General features: G+C 33.9%; 1 protein-coding gene across 3 annotated transcripts in view; it reads right to left on the reverse strand.

The window, feature by feature from the left end:
- Nucleotides 1-25,644, reverse strand: part of LOC109417137 (lipase 1-like) — a 533,887-nt gene that overhangs the window by 144,737 nt on the left and 363,506 nt on the right. Inside the window, exon 2 of one of the 3 annotated variants that reach the window (XR_009997538.1) lies at nucleotides 7,713-7,912. The exons of the other annotated variants lie outside the window; for them this stretch is intronic. The gene's annotated coding sequence lies outside the window, so the exon portion shown is untranslated. Of the gene's footprint in view, nucleotides 1-7,712; nucleotides 7,913-25,644 lie in introns of those variants that run through there. 3 annotated transcript variants of the gene reach the window in all.

The following is a 25,644-nucleotide window of genomic DNA, read 5'->3' on the forward strand; positions in this document are numbered from 1 at the left end:
TTCCCAGAAAATAAAAAAAATCTTTAAAGTTTTATGAATTTTAAACCATTTTGTTGATTTTATTTTTCTTGAAATTCTACCCGTATTTGCATTTATTCTAACGGAAAAAAATAGAAATTTCAAAAAAAAAATACATCAAAAATTTTCAAGGCTTTTCCAATATATTCATCAAGTATTTATTTAGAAATACCTTTATTTTTTAGATCTTCATCAGCTTTTTCAAAAATGCTGTAAAATGTTTCCTGTTAATCCATTAGATATTTTCTTCGAAGTTAAACATGTGTTTCATTAAGGAAATTAATTTACTCAACAAAAACATGCTAAAATAAAGTGCAATAATTAAATTCTTCTGATTTTTCTTTCAAAAATTAGGATATTATTCTTGAAATAAAAAAAACCATCAGAATTTTATTATTTAATATTTAAGAAACTTTTCTGCTTGTAAAGTTAATCTGACACTTACTGAAAATTTTTTCAGGAATATTCAATATTAGTCTTTAATTTTTTTCCACTAAAATTGCTGACTTCAAATGTTCCAAAAACCCTCCATGTATAATCTTTAACTTGTTCCAGGATATATTGAATATATATTGTTTTAAATAATTATCTGTACTGACATTCAGAAAATGATTTATTCATTCTAGAGTAGATTTCCGTTACAATCGATGAAAGACAGGAATTTTTACAAATTTAAATCATAAAATATTAAACGATTTTGTTGACTTTTTTACTGAAATTTAACTTAATGGCTTCAGAAACCCAGTTAGAAAATTTAAAAAAATATATATTTTGCAGAAACTGTCCAGTCTTCTTCTGTAGATTTACATTTTTTGTCAAAAAAAAACTCTTAAAATTTATCAATAATTTCATTTGACCGGTTTTTTTATACTCCTTTCCCTAAAATATCCTTTAAACTTTTGAAATGCTTCGCAACTTATCGAAACATTTGGTTCAATAATTCTCATCGACTTTCTTTACGTTCGTTCAGAAAGCATTACGCTTTTCATTAAATTAATCCTGATTTTTTCTGATATTTCCCAAAATTTCAAAATTTGTTAAAAAATAACTGGAAAATTTTCTAAAAACTGTTCAAGAAACTTTTATTCATTCTTTATTTGTTGATTATTCTTTATTCTTTTAGAAACTGTTCATATGTTTTTCTTATTTTTTTCTTAGAAGATTCTTCCAAAAATATGCAGGAGATTTACTTGCAACATTCAGAAAATTACTGAACCATTTTTGATCGTAGAGTAAAGTGGGGCAAAAGTTCGAGTGGGGCAAGAGTTTCTTTTGAAGTTTTTGAGCGCAAATCAAATTATTTCTTTCGGGTGTCAAGGTTGCTCGAAACCTTTTTGAAAAAGAGTCTTTCACTCCAAAAAATATGAAAATTGATCAATGTTTCGAAAAGTTATGACAAAATGTTGATTTTTGATCAAAAAAATGTAATATGTGATGGTCCTTCCAACCCATGGATTGGAATTGTAATGAAATTGAACTCGGTCTTTTATTTTGGGGCGTAACTAGGTATATTTTGAAGATGCTTTAGCATGTATAACTTTTTGCAAAAAAGATTTGGAAATCATATTTTACCCATAGTGGGGCAAAAGTTCGAGTCATGTGGCAACTTCAGGTAAAAACCTAAAATTGTGTAAAATGTACATATTATCTCTATAAATGATGGAATTAGTGAGAAAATGCGATCAAAGTTGAAAAAAAAATGTTGTTTTATCTAAATTTGGCGAAAAACTACTAATTTTTGGTGTAGTAAATTTAACCCTGATTTGGGTAAAATCCAGATCGAACTTAAAAGTGTATTCCAGTTCCAACATCAAATAATAATTGATTTCGATTATTTCTATTACCAAAGTGTCAAAATAATGTGCTACGGTTAGCGAAATCCCACAAACACTAGATTTGAACTTTTGTCCCAGTGGTGGGGCAAGAGTTCGAAAAAGACGCACACATACAAAAGGTGTTGTAACTCAAAATTGAAAAGACATTTGGCGTAACTTTGTTCAGCAAAATTTTAGCTCATTGATAGTAGAATCACCACACGGTATTTATTTATTTTTATTTGCTTCGACTTTTTCAAAAAAATTGAATTTTCAACTAGGGTCGAACTTTTGCCCCACCTTACTCTAAGTTCATGATTTTTTTAGAAGGCATTGGTAAAATTTTAAAGATATCTGAGCCATGCTCTGTAAACTTTTAAGGAGCTTCATTGTATTCGTAATTCAAGAAATTCAACACGATTTTTTTTGCATAGTTTCCAGGAATTTATTCAAAGGTTTTTAGGCATATTTTCTTATCTTTAGAAACTATTCTTAAAATTCTTGAGGAATTATCAGAAAATATAATGAGATATCGTTAGATGCTGTATAAAGATATTTTCTTGAAAGAATTCTGTCAAAAGTTTTTATTTTTTTTTTAAACAACAATAATTTCTTCAACAGTTTTGTCCCAGGCTTCTTAAGGATTTATATTTTCGTTCATCAAAGAAACCCTAGAGGAAATTTTCCAATTAGTTCGACAGAATTTTCTGAATTTAAGTTTACAAATTTAACTACAAATCCTTTGAAGATCTGTTAATTGTGTCTCCATGCAAGCCGTCATCCTTGGATTCTGTTGGAAATTTCACCAGCAATTTTTATTGATTCCTCTACTAACACTAGTTTACAAAATAAAACGAAAGTCGTGAACTTCTATCAACGACCAACATTTTTGATGCATAATTATCAAGATCGTCTCAACAAAAAAAAAATAGAACAGTTTAGAGTTTTTCCCAAAAATCGCGCTGCACCTAAAGCTGCACAGTTTAAAAAATGTGGAATAAACTAAAATATGAATGTCCTGCGTTGCGGTCAACCAATTTCCAATCTTTTTGCATAAATTATATTGGTCAATTTAAAGAAAAATTAGCAAAATTTCCAAAGAATAATTGAGATTTGTATTTTAGCCTGTTATAGTAAAAAGTTCAGCTCTATCAGTGCATTGGTGGCGGGAAAAGCGATGTATGATGGGACAAACTTTGCTTAAAAATAGAATAGAAATTGATTTCAAATCGACAGTCTTGTAAGAAAAGTTGAAAAAAAAAAACTGCTATATCTGTATTTTTTTCCTTCACGTTTTCGAGCTGAGGGCATGATTCTACACTAAAAATGATCATCGAGATACCGAGTTCAAAAATGCTGTAAATTGGTGTAAATTGTCCAGAAATTGTTTCAAAAAAATCTTCATTAATTCTTGTTTTTTATTCTTTACAAGCTACGTAAGAGATATTTCCATAGAGCAAATGATCCCAAATGCTCCCAAAATGTCAAACCCCATCCGTCATCATACGCCTTGATTCGCCAAACCAAGCCTAACCTAACTTGACCCCTTCTTTTCCCCTCTAAGACACCTGTTTCTGTCGGCATAACAGCGGCGTGGCGGCAATTTCACGAAAATTTATGACCCACCAAAATCGTTTTTGCCCCTTTTCATTGACCAGGGTGCCAAACCGTTTCGGACCAGCCAGCGCAGCGGCGGCGGAGGTTGCTTCCCTAACATTACGCGCGCGCAAGCGTGCCCACTAAATCTGAAGGTGTGATCAAAGCAATTCACAGACAGGTGACCGACCATAAGAAGTAACTACATTTTGCGAGCGGTTTGAACCTTTTTTTTCTGGTGGGTACCACGAAAAGTACTGGGTGGTTACAGTGGCCACGCGTCTGTCTACTGTCCGACACTCCTCCGTCTGTGGTTCCTCGTTGTACCTTGAACGGGTGTTTGCTCATTGCATAAGGACAGCGGTCGGCCGATGGTAAACCATGGGTACATTATTTCGGCAGATTTGTGTCACGTGTATGTATGGTTTTTGGGCATACTGAAGAAAAGAAATTGATGGGAATATGTGAATATGTGGAAAATCAGCACAAGGTGCTTCGTGTACATTTTTTAAGTTAGTTGAAAAGCGACAGGGAAAAGGTGGATTGTTATAGTCGAGAAAGATGATTCAAAACTGTTAGTGCTTCCAATATGACAACCTAATTGAATTTTGAAGTTATTAAATATTTTGTTTAGATTTTTTTTCTTATTTTTTTCATATATAAACATTTGTCCGGAGTGTGGTGGTTAGAACACAAGACTATCACACCGAGGACGTGGGATTGAATCCCACTCCCGACATACTCACAAAATGTGGGTTCTTCCTTCGGAATGGAAGTAAAGCGTGGGTCCCGAAAAAATGGCAAAAAACGTTTGGAGTTCCACCAGATAACGCCACTCTAATTTTGCACAATCCTTATATCTTCCAAGAATTCCTTCTATACGTTGTCAAAACTGTTACAACAAATCCGATAGAGTTTGGAAATAAAATCCTTCAGCATAAAGCATAAATAATCAAAATGTCCTCTTGGTTGTTTAGTAAAATTTCCTAGAGTTTTCTTCTTGATTTTTTCTCACAAAAGTACCATGTTCAATTCATACTTTACATTTCAATCAAATACGGGGACGCAACGAACCACACCCAAATGTTGCACAGTTGTTATGGACGCTTAAGTGGATCGGGATGATGGGATCAATTTTTATGCTTCCCATTCGAAGTTGACACAAACCAATATACATAAAAATACATAAACTGTCAGTATGATGCAACAACTACATGGAACGAGCTTACCAGTTTATATTCATCTTTCGATCTATCAGAGATCGAAATCAAGAAGAACTTTCACTACTTTGATGCCAAGAAGGAACGATTCTCATCGTGAAACAACTCGTGAGTGGAATACCAACACATCAAAACATCATGGTTCGGGTAGTTCACGAATAAATAAATGTAAGTGATCTCGGGCCCCTGTTGTTCGCAAGTAGGTTGGTTTTGAGTTTGCGTCTACCCAGCAGCAATGCCCATCCTTGCTTACGAGAGAAGTATAGAAAATATTCTTTGGGCTATTTTAGATTAAAAAAAATGTATGCAGTTCAAATAAAAAAAAAATAATAAAAGTTTTTATTTTTTTAAATACATTATTCAAGAATTAAAAGCTAATTTCAAGCGATTTTTACTTGAACTTTGCAAAGTTCCAGCATTATCTAGAAACTCTTCCCGACAAGACTGATAGAGTTAAAAAACTAAAAAAATTAAAATAATTTTTTTTCTGTGTTTTCAAAGATAACTTTTGCGAATATTTTTAAGAAAACTTTGAAGGGACTGGTGGAAACATACCATACCAAATATGTACTGCTAGAAGAATTTAACTAAACAAATTCTTAGAAGAGAAAACCAAACAGTTTGTTTTTAAAACCTTGTAATTTTTACAAGATTTTTTGGCGAAATAAAAATTAGAAAAAAAAAATCTAGTAAACACCACTTGATTCAATTTCTGAGACAACCATATCATGTTGTTACTCTAAAAATCAATATCTTTCAAGATATTGTCGAATAACAGGAAAAGCATGGCATCCTGGTTCAATTCTCCGATCTACTATATCAGTTTTGCACACAAACCTTTACGATTTTTGCGTATCAATTTAGAACATTTTAGTGGGTTCGTGATAACTATTTGTAAATTGACTAAGCTTAGAGGCAGGATTTGTCCCAGGCGACTGTAGTTGGGATGTTACACCAACATACATTTGCAGAAGGGAAATTTTAACCAACGGCTGATCTTCATTTTGAAAACTATTATTCGGTTTTGGGTTTATCAAAATCTGTCTTGAGATGTGTTTTTCTAGAATTTATAAGACTGCCACCACCAAAATTTAAAACTCATAACTGAAGCGCTGGACATGGCAGAAACAAAGGTATATAGTGAAACACGCAAGAGTATTTTATAAGCAATCTGATAAAAATATTATTGGGAAAGTTTTCCACTAAATTTTCATTGCCAAGAATAAACACGAGCATCTCAGCCCAAGCTCGCCTAAAAATGTTTGAAACAAATGAAATTTGATAATTTTAAGCTGTTTATTTGCAAGTGTATTTTCTTTAATCCCTGAAATTTTCATGGTGTTTCTTGCTTTTGTACCAGAGGTACAATTAAATTTTAGCGAAAAATGTTAGGTATATGATCATGTCTTGAAAATAAAAAAAAAACGGCGCATGAAATCAAAAGTTTTTTTTTTATCCAAAAGCTAGTTACATTCCAGATATTTACAATTAAGAAAATAAAACGAAAAAGAATAGGTAAGTTTTCTACGCAATTTCATAAAAATGATACAGGTGTGCTATGTTTTTATTACGCATTTTAACTTGCGTTTCAACGATGCTATATACAACGAGTTATACGTTTTCAAAATTCAAAATGTGTGATCTAAGTTGTAAAAATTCGTGGATGTGAAAATAAACAATGTTTGAAAATTCAAGATACTCAACTCTATTTAAAGCATTTTTGTAGAACATTTTGAATTTGAAAATAAAATCAGAGGTTCTGCGATGGCAATTTTTGAATGATTATTAAAAAAAACATATTTTGTCGTAATATTCTTGCAATTTCTGGATTTTCCAATATTTTGATATATTGCTTGCAATTGCAAAAATGTAATATGTCAGTTCCCAGACAGGATTTTTCAAATCTTTTTGCACAGAAATGTTGCATGTGAATAATACTGTCAGATAAACCTTTTTTTCATTTGTTTTAAACGAATTTTAACTGCAGCTAATTATTCTCACTCATATAAGAACTTGTATGGTTGAAAATAAAAAAAAGTTTTTCATCTTCCCAAAAAGTTCTGAGGTAAATGTATTCCCAATATTTCAAAATTCAATACCCAATCAAATGTACGTAGAGGTCCACAGAAGAATACAAAAATATTGAAAAAAAAATGAAGTTGGTAAAATATTATGAAAAACAGATTTTGTTGAGATTTTTTTTTATAAAAAAATGGTAATTTCACAAAAAATGTCCAAAAAATATTTTTTTTTTATAAAATGGAAATGTTTTATGGTATGCTTGAGCATCTCGCCTTTTTGAAAATTTATTTTCTAGGACAGCGTTTTGTCCATATATGTGTGACCTCTTAAGCAGGCTAAGCAAAGCTAGTCATTGCCAACGGGCGTTCCACGAAGGTAAGAAAGAGAGAGAATGAATTTTTAGTGGGTCGAAAACCACAGAACCCGAGGAATCACTTCTTGGGTGGTTCAGAGAATATTCTTATCCTATAAAAAAATAAAAAAAAAACGAATAAAAAAAGAAAGAAAAGAGCTAAGTTTGTGGACAAATTTTCATAAAAATCAGAGGCCCTTCTGCCAAAAGTCGTACGCTAATAAAAAGCAATCCCCGTTTATTGTTTTATTCGGCCTTAATGTTGACAGGGCAACTGATGATTTATGGATCAAAATTCAAAGCATCTTTACCAAAAGAAAATTATTAGAAAATGTTAAAAAGATTTAGGTCAAAAGCGTCATAAATACCTTGCTAATGCTTTGAATTTCATGTAATTTTATTTTCAAAATATCTACTTTTGTCATTTTATCATGACTAACAAATGTTAAAATTCAAGATCTTCCCATTTTTTTCATCGGAATGCACGTTGAAGACGTAACTTTTGATCAATCTGAAATGACAACGATTCAGATGATTGGAATCGATCAAATCAGAGCTTCTAGTTAACTTCGCTGCGATCAAACCTACAACGCTACACGTGTAGACTCGTTGCTTTTTCAAGACATGCCAAACCCAACAAGGGTTCAACTCTTGTCGCCACAGACAGCTGTTACTGACCGTTGTTGTGTTCGAAAGCGGTAACCAGCTTTGATCCTAGATTTTGAGATTCATCGTTTTGTATACCGAGATGTATACTATAATTAGCTCACAGCGGCCAGCTCTCAACGGGGTGACACTTACCCAAACGCCAGTGCTGTGTTCAGCGGTAGGCTTATCTACTACGGAGCGACATTTCAAGCAGTGACAAATCGAGACGAGATCGTACTAACCTGTAGGGGAGATAGAGAGAAAAACGAAAAATGTGTTTAGTTTGAGTGGAATTTTGGAGGAGGTCCGATGGAATCCGAGAGATTGATGAAGGGTTTTCGGTGGTTCGGCGGCGTCACGTTGACACAAGTTATGCGCTTGACGATTGGGTGACAAAAGTGGGTGACGGAGAGAGATTAAATTTCATATATGGTGAGATTTTGGAACGATTTGAATCTTGAGCAGTTGCTATCGCTGCATAAGTGGAATTACGGCTGAAATCAGTGGTTTGTATTGCATTGGTGCGGTTGAAGTGTTAAATATTGCCACCCATTCAGGCTTTGAGAGAATTATCCTAGCGGTGAATATGCATAACTATGTACATATGCAAGATCGTTTTTCAAAATTTGTAGCCTGAGCGTAAATTAGAAGTTATCATTGCGAATTGGAATGATATTTTCTGCTGTTCATAAAAGATAACGATAGGTGGTTAAGAAATAACAAAGCACACGAAAAATGAAAATTTTTCAAAATATTCAGTTTTAAGTATTTTTACTTTGCATAAGCTTGCACTACTTATAGAAAAATTGAAAAAAAAAAATGAAATTTTGAATGTGTGTTTGATTTGGTGTCTGATGATGGACAATATCAAAAGGAATGATAGAAATATGTTGAAAATGTTTTCTCTGTTAACACATATAGTTTTCTTATATTTTTTTAATAAAAATAAAAATAAAAATATCCAAAGTAGTTTTTTTTATTTTTTTTATTGATTCATTGCTCTGTGATGGATATTCAAGTAACGTACGAATAGTCAGGTAAGGCTACGCATGATCTGCAATCAGATGTGACACTCATTGTCCATCGAGTCTGGAACTAGTCATACATACACCGTATGAAATAGAAAATTGAGTTTAATAGGTATCATGTATAACCTGAACTACCAGCTGTAAGCCCATTTAATTGATTTGATTGCATGCCTCTCAGATCTACAGATCTATACCAATCAATTATCAATATGTGAATCATTTTCTGATAAAAATGTATCGTTTTCAACCAGTAAATGATCATTACCAGTAATTGAAGGGCCCTGTAAACCCGTTTCCCACTTCAATCAGGTTTCTGTGCAGGGATCGATATCACCAAGGGTTTCTCACACCATAAGCCAGATCAATCATTTTCCCACTAATTAAAAAAGCCCTACCCTACCCAAGTTAAGTCCTCTCTTATCGTTCCATTCCGACAGAACTAATCACCTTGCGAAACAACCTCTCTGTTTTTTCTTCAACCACCGAAGTCCGACCTCCGCCGGGGCTTGTTAGACATCCAACCTCTCAAATCGTGATCATTTAGCGAGCGTAGCGAGCTCGTTTGTTTCTCAAATCCTTCCAAGTTCCAACTTCCAACCCGACCCGCGCGAAGAAGTAATTGCGCGGCGTTACTGTTTTAGATGCGCATACCGTATTCTTTTTTCTGTAGCACAAAGAACCTTGCACCACGTTGTTGTTGGCTCAGGCTCACCTAGTTACTCGGCCTGGTTGTTCACCAGCCACACCCAGCAGTCAGACCCCAGTTGGTTGGCATTTAACGTGTTATGAACCGTGCTGCTGGGCTGGCTGGTGCCTTACCGTACTTCGTACTGGAAGCGAAAATATGGCACACAGACGACTCGACTCGGCAGAATTTTTTGCACGATTGCACGATTTCTAATGATTCTCCTCCTGCTTTCCGCCTGTGCCCTTGTGGTAAGCAAGTGGGGCAAAAAGTGAAACAATTGGACCCGGTTATATCTCAATTGGTAGCTGATAGGTAAAACTTTTTTTTTGCGATTGATTGAATCATTTTGTTGATAATTATGGTGCTCTCGAGCGGCGGAACATCATTTCTCAAGGGTGTAACAAGTTTGGCTAACGAGGTGTTTTATGAAAAAAAAAAAAATAGCTCAACCTGCAAATGAGTACGAGCCTTAACCTTTCCAGAATGAGTTTTCCTTGAACACCCTTTTGAAGTGCTAATTTGGGGTTTCCAATTGGTATTTACGTGTAATTAGTCTTGAATTAAATGAATTGCCTACCATAGGTACCTTTCATATCTACACAATTCCCTATCTTTCTAATAAAATCTTCTTCCCGAGACAATTCCAAAAACGCAGAGGTACAAATGGTGTCAGTTTGGATTTCTATTCCGCACAATTGTTACATGTGCTGTGGCTGAATCGGTTAAGCAGTCGGTCTAGTGAATATGGAGTCGTGGGTTCGAACCCCGCCAAAACGCAATTTTTTCACAAATTTATCTCTTATTATGTCAATTAGCAAAATACTGTTCCTTTTAATTACAAGTTTTTCCAGTATATTTAAGACATACCAGACAATCTGGTAAATGACAGTGAAGGGCAATATATATCATTTAATATTTAACCCTAGATTTTTCCTAGAAGATCAAACAATAGAAAACTAAATTTAAAAGGGCTTCTATTACACTAGTTTACAAAATAAAACGAAAGTCGCGAACTTGTGTCAACGATCAAAATTTTTGAAAAAAAATTAAGTAGAGCAGTTTTTGAATTTTAGCTCAATATCGAGTTTTACGACTTCTTAAAATATGGGATTTACTACAATTCAAATATCCTGCGTTTTTTCCCACTATTTTTAAATATTTTTCCATAAATTAAAAGCTGAATATAAAACCATTCGATTATCTAAATGCAGGTTTTGCATCAGATTGACGTAATTTAAGATATTGGCGAGTTTTAGGGACAATCTCCTTGAATTTTAGCAAAATTTCCAAAAAATTATGAAGAAATGTATTTTTTTATAGCAATTTAAAAATAATTTCAAACCGTTTATATGACATATCATATATAGGCGAGTTACAGTAAAAAACTCAGCTTACTCGGAGCATTGATTACGGTGAATGAGATGTTAGATGTGAGCGACTTTGCTTATAAATAGAACAAAAATCAATTTCAAATCATTAACCTTGTATGGAAAGTCGAAAAAACTTTCGCTGTACTGTAATTTTTTTTCTTCGGGATTTTCGAACTCAGGGCATGATTCTACACTAAAAATGATCGACAGCTTACCGAGTTCAAAAATGCTGTAAGCTAGTGTTATCAGAAATGTTATTTTGAAAAGTGAAGATATTACAAAAGTGGAGAGCATTTTTTTAGATATCTACGTAGGAGTTAAAGAAACGAAATATCATGCACAAAATTCACCCATTGAAATCTCTCTAATTTCATTAGTAGTAGGTAAAGTTGATCTTAAAATGTAGTGTACTTGGTATTTGTTGTTTTTTTTTTTTTGAAAAATATCAAACAGGAATTTTTATATCGTCATTAAGATGTCTAGTAAAAAAAATTATAATGTTTTGATTATTTTAAAATTTATATTCTTGAAATAAAAATATTGTTTTTAAAGAGTTTCCTTATTTTAAATATTTTTATATCAATTATGTTGAAGGCTTATAATTATACTTGCAGTTTTCAGGAAAGCCTCTTTTATGTGCTTAACTATGTTAAATAATATTGAAAATGTTATATGATACATACATTGTTTTTAGATTATTTAAAAATATGTTTCGGAAAAATTTGTTTTGTAGTTCGTGATATTTTTTTATGTGGAAAAAAGAATCGGAAAACATTGCGTCTTATAATTGGATGTTGAAAACCTCAAAACAAATCACCTGGAAGATATGTTAGAGGCCCAGATGCAGAGGAGTTTAAGTTACATTATAAGCAGTATTTAGTGAAGTATACTAGAAAAATATTTTTCATGCTATTGAACAATATTTTCATAAGAACTTCTGCATTAAATCCCCTTATTTGTAAAAAAAAATAAAGAAATAATTCCCGAATCATTTCATTTTCATTAAAGTTTCTGCAAGAGTTCTACGTGAATTCTTCGGTTTAATCTCTACAGGAACGATGTAAAAATTGTTTGGAAATTTTTTAAAAACTTTCTTCAATTTTCTAATGCAATGAACTCATAACGTGGAGTTACTCATAGAGCATATTTATAAAAAAAATCTCTTATAATATGATAAGCATTCTTAAAAGTTTTTACAACCGGCTGTCAGGACTTACCTTTATTTTTTTTCTCTTTATTTAAGAGGTTTTCAGAGCTTTTAATTCTTGAGTGTAATTGCAAAATATCAGCGTGATGTCTACACAAATTCCAGATAGATGTTTAGAATAATTTGGAAAGCAACGTGATGAATAAGAACAAGAACGCCTGATGGATCGAAGAACTCTGCTCTCACGGATAAATTGTCAAAGAATTATCTTAGGGAATTTTCAGATGATACTTTTGCACAATTTATAAAAACATATTGAAAATCATGTTGTATGAAATTCAAAAATGTATGTAATCTGGCTGTCCATTTATTACGTTCGAACATTTTCCTGATTTTTCAATACCCCCTCGCCCTTTGTAAGATTTTCTTTGTGAGAACCCAAATATTTTGGTAAGGCGCATATGATTTCTCAAACCCTACTCTCTGATTAACCCTCACGCAGTTGATGGACAACCTCACACGTGGAACTGGATAAATTTTAAAAATGTATTCTTAGAAATATCGTACGATGATCTTTCTTTAAAAATGTTATTTAGAATTTTTTTTCAAACTTTTACAAAATTTACCGAACAATTAAGGGAAAATTTCTAAAGTATCGTCTAAGGAAATCCCCACAAAATATATGTAAAGAAATTCAATGTTTATATCCCGGTCAAAGCACCAAAGATAATGTTTTTTTTTGTTTTTATTTTTGTGTATTTAAACATTAGCAAATTCTACACTCAAGAGATATTCCTTAAAAGAAATACTGACTTAAGGATTTTCTGAACCATTACAAAGAGCTGGCTCAAATATGGAGTGCAATGCAAATAGTGATTAAGGTGTGGCTCTTATTTATTGAAAGAAAAACATAATTATTTTCTAAGCTGAAACCCTATTTTTTCGTATGAATCTTTAAAATTGCTTTTTTGGAAGTTGTCCAAAAAATAATAAGAAAAGGTAAAATCATTTCTAAAAAAAATGGGAAAATATATGAGAAAGATCGCAAGGAAGCTTCAGTATTGTTCTGACAGCATTTGAGGAATTAATGAAATGACTCACATTAAAGTTTGCAGAGAATATCTTTGAAAATGTTAGGTACAAATTCGACAGAGATTTGAAAAACTTAAAATAAAAATAAAAAGTTTAGGGGTTTTAATATAAACAATTTTTTTTTCTCTAAAATTGATATTTGAAAAAGACTAGCAGAATTTTTTAACGAATTTTAGAGAAATTATTGAGAAAGTTTGTGGAGCAGCTAAAACTAGCTTTATTTTCTGCTAAAACTAGGTTTATTTTCTGAAGCAACTGTTAGAGGAATTTCTCTGTATCTTTTAAATTATGTTAAATTATGTTATTAGTAAAATTATGATTGCATTCAAGTTCATTGAATTTTTAATTCGACTTTCATTTGTTACTTTTTTTTTTTAATTTTAATAAAATAGCTTATATTGCACTTTAAAATTTCCGAAAAACATCCTACCGTAGAAATTACTTATACTAAGAGCCGTAGCCACGCCAAGGATGCCAGTCTAATAGACACAGGGTATATTTGACCGCTATCTAGTGTAAATTAATAATGTTTTTTTTTTTTTAATTTTTTTTTAAACTTGTTTGTGCGTTTTAAAACATTCTGTTGAATGTAGCAGAAATGTTGAAGTTAATTCTGAATGTTAAACATTACTTTCATCGGACAATCATTGAACATTTTTTTTAATTGTTCATTTGTTCAATTGGTTGTTTTGAGAAACTTGTTGAGGCTTTCCCACAAACGAGCTGAAAGTCATGTTGCATTCTGTTTGGTTTTTTTTTTGAAAAATTTTAATTTTTTTTTTGCTTTCAGCACACCCACCAAAGAAGTGTATAAGTTCACTTCCAACGAATTACTGAAAAAGTCTATGATAGTTTTACAGTTTTCATTTTTTTTTTTGAAAAGTTTCTCTACCCTCTTTACAATGTTCATTTGAAGCTTTTCATCGAAATTTTCTTCGAAAACTAAAAAAATATCTTTTGGTAACTTTTCAAGATGATTGAAATTTTTTTTAATTGTTTATTTATTTAATTTGTTGTTTTGAGAAACTTTTTTGAGTTTTGTCACAAATGAGCTCAAAGCCAAGATGCTTTCCATCTTTTTTTATTGAAAAATTCTAAAATCCAGCGATTTTTCCTTCAAAAATGATTCCAGCGCCACCACCAAATAAGTATATAAGGTTCACTTCAAATAATTACTGCAAATGTGTGAAAGTTGAACGCAGTTGATCTTCTTAGGATTTACAAAAGTTTTGTTTCTTTATATTGAAGTTTTTCTTCAAAAACTAATAATTTTTTAGAGTTTTCTGAAGGTTATTGCACTAAAATCTACCTATTAATTTAGTTGCGAGTGCAGAAAAATATAAATACGATTTATTTTTCAAAATATCTAAATATTTCAGGAAAAATTCAAAAACTAAAAAAAAGGAATGCGTGGGGTTATTTTCTACGAAATATCGAACGGGACTCTTCAAGGAATAAAAAAAACGCACATTTTTGACAAATTGTTGAGAGGCGTCAATATACGTGCTTGCCAATGGCGCAGGGGAGCAGTTCTGCTTATATTTTTTTCTTCTTAATCTTGAAGAAAGCCCCTGCTGCTGTATCGGAGAGTTTCCACAAATACCTACTTATATGTTTTAAAAAAAAATCGTTTTTAGAAAAAAATGAAAGAAAAAATGATTTTTTCGAAGGTACATAAAACAAAACTTGAATGTTTCCAAAATGCATATCTCAAGAAGTATTGTGTTTTCTCTGATCCCCTTTGAAATTTCATACAATTACAATTGAAAAAAAAAAACGAATTACTGACTCAGCTGCATGATGATCTCCGTGGCCGTAAATCGTATGTTGTAGTTCTTACGGTGTAATTTTGCAAACTCTGGCGAAGGAATTCTGTTAGATTATAATTTTTAACCGTATAATGCGATTCATAACTTAATTGTTTATCAGGGATGCAAGGAACGCTTCCATCAACTACAGTCTAGAAGCTTACGTTAGATTCTCGCGGAGATGAGGGCTCCTCAATATATCTGCAGAATTTTGCAGACCATTTTCTGAATCGGACGACGATTCACCACTGAAATCAATCAGATTTGCAAGGAGCACCACGGCCCCTATATCCCCTGCTCTAAAGGCGTGAATATTCAGCTGAGAAGTAGGCTTAGTCCCAGTTGGAACGTTACGCCTAAAAGAAGACGGAGTTTCAATGAATGTTTGGTCAAATGGATGTCTGACCGAAAATTGAAACTATTACTTTTACAATTATTTATTCAATCTGCCCTCAAACACAGGCTTTAAAAATTTTTAAACTTCTAATTTTCGCGAATTTTAGCTTAGAGCTAATTTTTGAAAAGCCCAAATTATACAACAGACAGGTCTTGTGGTAAAGCCAATCGATTTTTATCAAGTTCTTATCCTAATTAAAAAAAAAAATAAAATGTCAACTTTCGAGAGACGAATCAGCCAGGGGCTGAAAGTCTCTTAAATAAAGACAAATCAATCAATCAATATCACAGCACAGTGTCAATCTATCGGATAATGCCTAAGAGTTATGCAATCAAGCGAGCTGTCCCGCGTTATCTTCAGAATAGTGTACAATAAATTCGATCACCTTACGCACGGCATCCAAGTAACAATGTGTGAACCCTCTGCCAAGTATATCCCACCAACACTCCGACATCCGCATGAATTTGTGCAGACGTAGAGGTGTATTTGGTTTGCTGTGGATACAAACGATTGCATTCATCCCTTCCACTTCCTCACATTGATCTGCAACCTGACGTGGCAGGAGCCATTCCCGAGTAGGTGGAAAAATCTGATGAACAGCATATTCAGTTATGATTGATTGAATTACTAAAGAGCAAAAACTGATATTGGTTTGATTGACATAAGAGGTAAAAGAACAGAAATAATAGCAAAATCTAATATGGTGAACTACTCAATAATAGCTCGTTAAGATATTACAAGATCAAAACAATAGCAGACAAGATTTGTCACTTTTTTCTAGAAAAAAATAAAATAAAAAAATGTCAGCAAGCAGCATCGAACCTACGACCTTAGGATTCACAGGCGGCGGTGCTTACCACTCAACTGTGGCTCGCTGTTGTAAATAACATGGGAAAAAGAGCATGCGGTTCTTCGTTTCCACAGCTCAGAAAGGGACACATGGAATTTCACTAACATTGAGCCATCTCTATGGGTGTATGTGTTCCATTTCGTGCAGAAGAGCTAAACTTGTTCTTATGTAGAAATTTTCAGCTATTTCGACAAGAACAAAAACTGATATCATATCACTTTGAGCTATTCGTGCGATATTCATTAGATTTTTGAATAACTCATCAAAATCACATCGAGCTATGACAGCAAAAAGTGTTCGATTTGAGATATGATTTAGATATTCTCGTCTACCCGGGTTGTCGCCTCAAAAATAGAAGATCACCAGCACTCACACACTGTAGATGAATGGTTGTTTCCGGCAGATATCTCACTGGTTCCTTGTGTGATTGTAGCTGGTCTGCCGTGACTGGAGTAGCATCAACGAGCGTGTGCTACTCGTCTGTGCGTCATGGCTATTCGACCTTGTGTATCCCGAGTCTTTTAGGGTAAACAGGTATAATATGCCCCCCCTAAGCAGAAATGGCAATATATCTGAAACTGGCGCCTTATTCCACCTATTGTTCACTGCAAATCGTTGATACTAAAGTTGTTGAAGTGTTGCATGCGAACTTTGCCTTTGGAGATGTGGCTATGGAAGCTTTGAAACGTTTTTCGAAAACGTTCCAAAATTTGCCTTTTCAAAACAAACGGGGCAATACGCCCCATCAAAAGAAAAACGTCCAGCCCCGTGATAAAACTGTCCCAGGGGATAATTCCACCACATGCTCATCCTAGGACGGTCTTTCAACAAGTGTTTAACTGCATAAAAGTTGCAAAGTAACACAAGCGAACAGAACTAGCTTCGTTTACAAGGAAGTCAGCTTACAAGAGGTAAAATATTACGCCAAAAGCCTCAATTTCAGACTTTTTGATATTTTAATTGCTTTTCTGTACCAATCCGCTAACGGACCAGCTTGATGGCAATTATTCTTCAATATTTGAGATTTCTAATCGATCACGCATGCAAAAAGCGCTTGAATCGCTAGAAAATGAAGGGGGGCGTTTTGCCCCGGTGGGGCGCATTATACCCTTTTACCCTATCACCCTCTGAAGACATCTTTATCACATCACGGATGTAAAAAACAATCCGGATCACCTTTCCGTGTTTATGACTTTTACGACAGTCATTTTCCACAACAATTACAAAAATTGAACATGATCATAATCAGCACCGATAAACATCTACCATCAAAATTACGCGATCTATAAAACATCTCTTTATGTGTCTACCCTCCAAGGTCGTCGCCATCGCCACCTAAACCCATCGTACTTTGCATAAAAGGTTACATGTACTGCGACGGACGACCATCCGCTATGTTGGATCTGACTTGAACCAATTTTAAACGACCAAACCAACCAGTTCTGCTGCATCCTCTCGCCCATAGTAATAACAATCATCATCATGAACTTCGATGCGGCGACGTCGCCGCCGATGATGACCACGGCCAGCTACGAAGCAGCGGTATTTCCCACGGACGACACCTTCCTCACCGTTGCGTTGGTTGTGTTGCGAGGCGTTGGTCACACCACCGCCGTCCACTGGTCGCCCATTTAACCGTGTATTATGGGGTCGTCTTTCGTTACGGCGTGGCGTGACGCGGTGGCCCTCACCCTTGGACGGAAAGGTTCGCACCGCACCGTCGCAATTGGTCATTAATCTCCTCCACACGCATAAGTAGCCCGGACAGGACGGACGCGCAGCGTGAAGCATATTTATTTATTTTAAGGGTGTTGCTGGAGGTCTACGAGTGCGATACTTTTTATGCGTGTTTAACCAAGGGACCTACATCAATAAAAAACGTGGTTTTTGCCGTGGCAGGACATATTTGATGTCTTTATTGCATGTGCTCGAGAAATAAATGCTTGGCTGTCTCTTACAATTTTGAGATGCTTTTTTTTGGGATTCTTTAAGGAGTTCTTTCGTGGACTCTCCGAAATGTTCCTTCTGGAATTGAACAACAATTTTCATATTAAATTCCTCCAGTGGTTTCAACGGAAACTTATTTAGTTTCACTAAGAGTTTCTTTTTAGATTGCTCCAGGAACTCTTGATTATTTCATCAAAGATTATGTAGTTCATTCAAATGTTCTTTCTCAGATTCCTCCCAAGATTTCTCCAAGCATGTTTCTTCGGATTCCTCTAGGTTATCCCGTAGGATTCTCTTCAAGATTTCATTCAGTCGACTAATTGGATTATTTTAAAAACATCTTTTGGCATTCCTTGAGGAGTTTGTTCTTAGAATTTTGCAGAAGTTTTCCTGGAAACTGTTCCAGAAATTTCTTCGATAAATTCTCCTGGAGTTCCTCTGGGATTCTCAAGAAGTGTCTTTGAAAGTTACATTAGATATTCCACTAGAAATTTCGGAAGAGTCGTCGTGGTAATTCTTAACGAATTCCTGAAGACGTTTTTCAGGGATCTCGTTTAGGATGCTGCTATATGATGTTTGGAATTCTTCCATAATTATTTTTATGTTTCCTCAGGGGATTCTTTCTTGGATTACACCAAGAATGTTTCTTAAATTAGTCTGGGTTATCTCGTACGCTTTTATTCAAATATCTACTACGGAATTCCCTTTGGATGTCCCTTTTCGAATACTTCCTGGAGTTTCTATGAGAATTGGAATGCTTTAGGATTTTATTTTACGTTTTATCCAAGAGCTCTTTGTAGCATTCAAGGTATAATGAGTTTATCCTTGATGACATAATGGAAAAAAAAGATCGATTAATCATAGCAGATGACCGAATAAAATGGGAAAAAAGTATCGAGGACCTGAGAAGATGTCTCGCATATGTGTTACGATATCTCAGTAATCTATGTAATGCTGCTCGTGAAAGTTCTTGCAAAATTGGAACGTGTGTATAGTTGCAGAAATTGGTAGAAAGACTTGTAGTAACTTCTTAGTTTACGGATCCTATCGTCCCCACCGTTTTTCGCGCTTCTTTTAACTTGCACCATGTAGGGTCCAAAAGCTTTATTGGATGTAATATCAAAGGAAGGTGGCTCCATCGAGGATGAGACGCTTGCAAAACCTAGCCCGTTAGAGGATGGTGGCTCCAAAGAGGATGCCATACTTACGAACAACAAACGCGACACGTGCGGGAGATGTTAACGTGTTAGTCTCTCATGTAAAAAGCCAAACTCATGGTACTATGAGTATTGTTCAAGCCAATGTCAGAAAAGCGGTAAATTATTAATGAGTTAAAACTATTCAATTAAATTCTAGCTAGAGAATTTCTGCATTTCAAAACCGGCTTTGCTTCAAGATTATCGAACGATACGAACATTCCCTTTGATATTTCTCCGGGTGTTCATTGCAAAATTTAACCAGTTGTTTCATCTGAAATCCGAGTAGGAATTTTTACGGGGTTTCCTACAGGTGTTTGAGATTTTGTTTCTGAAATACCTCCAGATTGCTTGTTTATTTTTGTTTTGAAAAGTTATATAGAATCTATCTTATCTAGAAAGTTATTTGTTTTTGAAATTCATCAAGAGCTTTTACTAGTTTCCCATCAAATTTACCTTTGGAAATTCATGATTTCCGACTGGGTTTCCTCCGAGAGTGCGTAATGCAATTCCTCCAGCAGCTCATTCTGGGAATGCTCTAGCTGTTTCTTCCGAAAATCTTCAGTAGTTTCTTTTAGGAATTCTCCAGGAGTTTCTTCTAAAAGCCTTCATGGATTTTCTTCTGTAAATCTTCTGAGAGTTTATTCCTGGAACCCTTCCTAATTTCTTTTCCAAAAACCATTAGAGGTTTTGATTTTTTGAGAATATTTCAGAAGTTTCTTTTGGAAATCTTCCAGGAGTTTTTTTCTGAGAATTCCCAAAGAGTTTCTTGTGAGAACGCTTCAAGGGTGCCTCGATAGCTTCTCAGATTGTATTTTCATTTTTATGAATATATAGATCTATTTCCCATCACTCCAGTTTCGTCAATATACATAGAATCCGCCCTCTGGAGGACTGTTGAAGTAAGATAAAAGGAGCCATCAACAACGCAGCAGAGACCAACGAACGTTCGGTATGTGGAACGAAGCCGGAAGAACGATCGGATCGACGATGAGTGTAGAGGGGTTTTGGAGCAGAAGAACGCAGCAAGGGGGGTCATGCTGCAGCATGGTACAGTGCAGAATGGGGAACGATATAAAAGAACGCGGGAACAACAGACCCACCCGTTCTGGGAAAGAAAAGCTCGTTCCGCCTGGAAGAAGTGAAATACAAAAAAACTAGAACTGCTGTGCAGTTCTCAAGAAACACGGAAGTTCTTCCAAAAGCTCAACGAATCCTGCGAGTCGAAATGAGCAGGTGTAAGGACGGGAGCATGTTGACGGACGGGTGTGAGGTGATCGACAGGTACAAGCAGCACTACGACGAACACCTGAATGGAATGTCAGGAATTCAGTTGGGCTTTACAATAAATCAATGATAACCTTTACAAAGCTCTACAAAGCAAGCAACTATTCCGTGGATGCATCTGCTAAGTGCACAGTTACTGGCTCGTTTGTTCTCCAAGGTTACTAATTTCTTTGAGTTCAACGTACACAACATCGTCCTATGTATGTTCCTGATATTCCTGTAGGAAATCTCTTAGGCATTTCGCTTTCCCAAGGACTAACATCTAGTGTTTATTCAGGTAATTATTTGGAATTTCTTGAGAAAATATTTTGGCGTTCCTTGAGCATTTTTCTGGGGTTTTTGACAGAACTTCGTCAGATAAATCCAGATTCTCCTGAAGTTCCCTCGGTTGAGACATAACTGAGATATGGCAATCCAAAGTTGACTAGTTTGTATGGGAAAACGGCTTTGGTGCATTTTTATTGTCCGATACTGTATATCACAGATTTTATAACATAATGTACCTCAAATATTTCAAACAGAAATGTGAGTTAGAATTATGTTACATTTTTGTTAGAAATTTCTATTCGGGTTGGAACTTCATCTGATCCTTTTTTTAGATTTCTCAATGAAATTCCTTCTGGGATTTCCTACTATTCCGTTTGGTTATCTTTCTGGGTTCAATAAGAAGTTTTTGCTACATAATAAGATTATAACACAAATAGAGCAACTGTTGTTATAAATAACAGGAGTTGATATAATTTTATTGTAAGGTTTTTATGAAAACTATGACAGCATTTGTTAATAACAAAATTATATCAAAACTTGTTTTATTTGTTCAAAAAGTAATATAGGGGAAATTACCTATTCTCGGCCGTTTTGTTCACTTTGTCTTTGGGGTATTTTTGAAACCTATTGAACTCAGAGTTGGTCTTAAATCCTTCCAAACTAAGCTGAATTATATGGCCAAGTTTCAGACAATTTGGCTGACAAAAACCCCCCATGACGAAGAGAACAAACCTGCCGACAATACCCATTGTCACCCTATAACCACATTTGATATATTATGCATACCAATATTATTGCCTGTACAATAATTGCCTAACAAATTTATTGCAAGATTTGTTATATTTTTGAAGCAAAATTGTAGCAGAATTTGATAGATTTTTGAATTGCCGTGAAAAAGTTCGATATTTTTTGTTATTTTGGCCATTCGAGCCCAGAGAAATATTACAAAATATATAGTGAATTTGTTCCGAAAAATGTTACACAATTTGATATAATTTAGTTATAATTTATCAAGTACAATCTAACAAAGTTTGATATAATCTGAATATGTCTGAATTTGTTTTATTTTTGTTTCAATTCAAGTTTTGTTAGAATTTTTATTATTTTACCTACTAACGGAACATGTTTTAAAACAACTATTGTTACAAAAATCATAGTAACACAATAGAGCGATTCCAAGCAACAGCATCAAAATTAAGGAAAATTTTTAATTCATGATTTTCTATTGAACTGAAACTTTGCACAGTTTTTCAGTTCCATCTAAATCGCCATTTTTCGATATCAAATTTTTATTTAGAGCCACGACTAACTTTTCAAAAGGGTGTATGTGAAAATGGTTCAAAAATATTCAAAAATATGCACAGCAAAAACGGATTGTTCGATTGTTATGAATTTTTCAGCAAAGTTAGATAGCTAAATGGTGATTTCTAAGAAAATATACACTGTGAAAAAAAATCTATTTTATCATTGAAAAACATCATTTTTGTCACAAAAACTCAAATATCTCAAAACCCTATCTTTTTACCAACTTGATTTTTTTAGGGAAAACGGTCCATTGTATTAGCAATCTACCATAAAAATTTGGTGATGGTAAACTAATAAACAAAAACGTTATAACATTTCAAAAATTTCACAATTTTTACATTTAGTAAAAAAAAATTTTCTGTGTAAATTATTTCGGCCGGGAATCGCGATTTGATGCTGATTTTATTGTTCAGCAAAGTTAGATAACTAAATGGCGATTCCTAAGAAAATATACACTGTGAAAAAAATCTTTTTTAACATTAAAAAATATCATTTTTGTCACAAAAACTCAAATATCTCAAAACCCTATCTTTTTACCAACGTAATTTTTTAGAGAAAACGGTCCATTGTATTAGCAATCTACCATGAAAATAAACAAAAAAGTTATGACAATTCAAACATTTCACAATTTTCACATTTAGTAATAATTTTTTTTAGTGTAAATTATTTCGGTCGGAAATTGAAGTTTGATGCTGATTTTATTGTTAATGGCCTTGCGTGAGTAAAACAAGTTGTTTTTATTATATATTATATATACATATAATATAATATACTATGTACCGTAATGTTCCGATTTTATCACGCCCTCCGCGCATTAGTCGTTTATTCATTAATTTGCTGTTACATTTGAGGACAAGTGTTTTCCCTCTTCTTCAAGATGAATGTTTAAAGCGTGTTTTGCAACGTTAAAAATATTGAAATGGGTATAGATGTTGAAGAATATTACAGGGCATTTTTGAAAAGGGGCGTAATTAAATTGTTTAAACAGATGTCGCTGATGGCAATTTCTCAGTTGTTGTCGTTTTCGAACTTCCTGCGCCCTGCTTTACCGATGATATACAGATGGCTCGTTTGTCAAATTCTAGACGGCAGGACGTGCAAATGCGTAATTTTGTACACAATGTGGACATTTGGGCATAACCAGTCTCTTTCAGTTTATCTATGGTGCTTTCGGTGAGATTTCGTAACTCTTTTGAACATTTTTTTTCATCAAACGGTCTACAAGAGAGCGTTGAGTTGAAGACCTTTGAGAAAGCGACTGTTCATCTTGTTCGTTAGATTATAATAAACAAAATCACTTATTAATTTTAACTTACTTGTTTGGTGTTGGTGGCTGAAGAAAAAAAATACTATACAATTTTTAATATTCATAGCGGTAGTATTTTTTTGTTTTTTTCGTGAGCATTGTCAGGTATGTATACAGACAAACAAACGTAACACTGGCGAAATTTTCATTGACCACGCCTTCAACGATCATTTTGAATCTTGGTTGTGGCTTTCATAACAAGAAGAGCGCCCATCGTTTTTCTTTGCGTTTGACGTTTCACACTAGCGCCTTCTGATGACGATATTGCACAACGCAGTGTTTCGTGAAACATTTCCACCAGGTGGTGATAGTGTGAACTGGGCGATGAATTTTCACTAAAATTGTTCTAGGCGTTTCGTCTGTTTGTCTGTGGTATGTACCTCTTATGCATTTGTTGTTGTTGAAGTTACTCGCATTCTTCCGATCATAAAGTCTGTTCTCTACACACTTAATTTTGATTACCGAGTTCGGTAATTTTTTGACGAGATTAAAACTGCTGAGCACCGAACTCGTTCAGCAAAAATGCATTGTTTACCTTTTCCATATACGATTTTGACAGTTGTTTTACTGAGCCTCAGTAAAATCGATTACCGAAACTACCGAGATCGTACTGCTGTTATAATCTCGTCAAAAAAGTACCGAACAGGCAATTCAGAAATAAGTGTGTAAGAGGGATTTTTTTTGCGGATAAACTAGACGTATACGCGTATAAAAAAACTTTTATTATACAGCTTTTGTCTTAAAAATAAATTTAATTCCATTTTTCTTATAATCAACAGCTTTTCAACACTATCAAGGGATTTTTTCACCAGTCACGTACAATAAAAAGTATGACAATCTCAATATTTTTGATCACAACACTGGATCGCGTCTAAGTTTCAAATAGATACTATAGTAATTACGAATAATCAAACTAAAGTATCATGAAAACAACTTGTTTAATTCAGGCGGTAGCCTTTACAATAAAATCAGCATCAAAATATAATTCTCGAAATAATTTACACAGAAAAAAATTTTTTTTGTTACTAAATGTAAAAATTGTGAAATGTTTGAAATGTCATAACTTTTTTGTTTATCAGTTTACCATCACCAAAATTTTATGGTAGATAGCTGATATAATGGGCCATTTCCCCTAAAAAATTGAAGTTGGTAAAAAGATAGCGTTTTGAGATATTTGAGTTTTTGTGACAAATATCATATTTTTTCAAAGTAGAAAAAGAAATTTTTTACAGTGTATATTTTCTAAGGAATCATCATTTAGTTATCTAACTTTGCTGAAAAATTTATAACAATCGAACAATCCGTTTTTGCTGTACAGCTTTTAGAATATTTTAGAACTATTTTCGCATACACCCTTTTGAAAAGTTAGTCGTGAGTGAATATGAAGGTTTAATATCAAAAAATGGCGATTTATATGAAATTGAAAAACTGTGCAAAGTTTCAGATATTTTTGAAATGGTCGCTCAGGATCGACTGACATGACTCCGTGGAATTCCTCAATAACAGAACCTGCAATAAATTTGTTTTTCCAATCTAGTAAGGAAAATATCCTCAGACTGCTCCAGAAATGTATTTTTAAATTTCTCTCTGGGGTTCTTATTTTTGCAGGGTTCCATCAGGAATTCTTTCCTAGTTTAGTTTTTTTTACCAACAGTTCCTTCTAATATTTTCTCAGAAAATGTTACTGGAATTTGTCCAGGAGTTCGTTCTAGGATTGCAGCAGGAGTACATTTTGGGAATCTTCTAGGAATCCATTCTGAAAATCTTCAGTAGTTCATTTTGATTGATATTCACTCTTTTCTTCTGGTAAACCTCCTTGATTCCCTTCTGAAGAATTTACCACGTTTATCTTCTGGGAATCTTATGGAAATATTTGAGAAGTTCTTTCTGGGAATCCGACTAAAAAACCTGTAGGAGTCTCCTGTGAGAATCCTTCAGAAGTTCCTTTTTGGGTATCTGGAGAAATTTTCCTAGGAATCATCCAGGAGTTTCTTGTGAAAAAACTCCAAAAGTTCTTTTGAAGTTCCTCTTGGAAATCTTCAAGAAGTTTTATTTTGCAGGAATATTTCAGAAGTGCCTTGTGAAAACGCAATTGAAGTTGCTTCTTCGAATTCTTCAGTAATATATGGATAAATCCAGAATTTCTGGGTCAATATCGATGAAAAACCAGGCCATACTTTTCCAGAGTCATATAGTTTCACATAACAGATGAAACATGCACATATATATTATGATGATAATGTAGAAAAAAAAATAAAAATTTTGCTTTATCAGATTTGCAGTTTG

Source organism: Aedes albopictus, chromosome 2 (genome assembly GCF_035046485.1).
Source record: "Aedes albopictus strain Foshan chromosome 2, AalbF5, whole genome shotgun sequence".
NCBI lineage: Eukaryota > Metazoa > Arthropoda > Insecta > Diptera > Culicidae > Aedes > Aedes albopictus.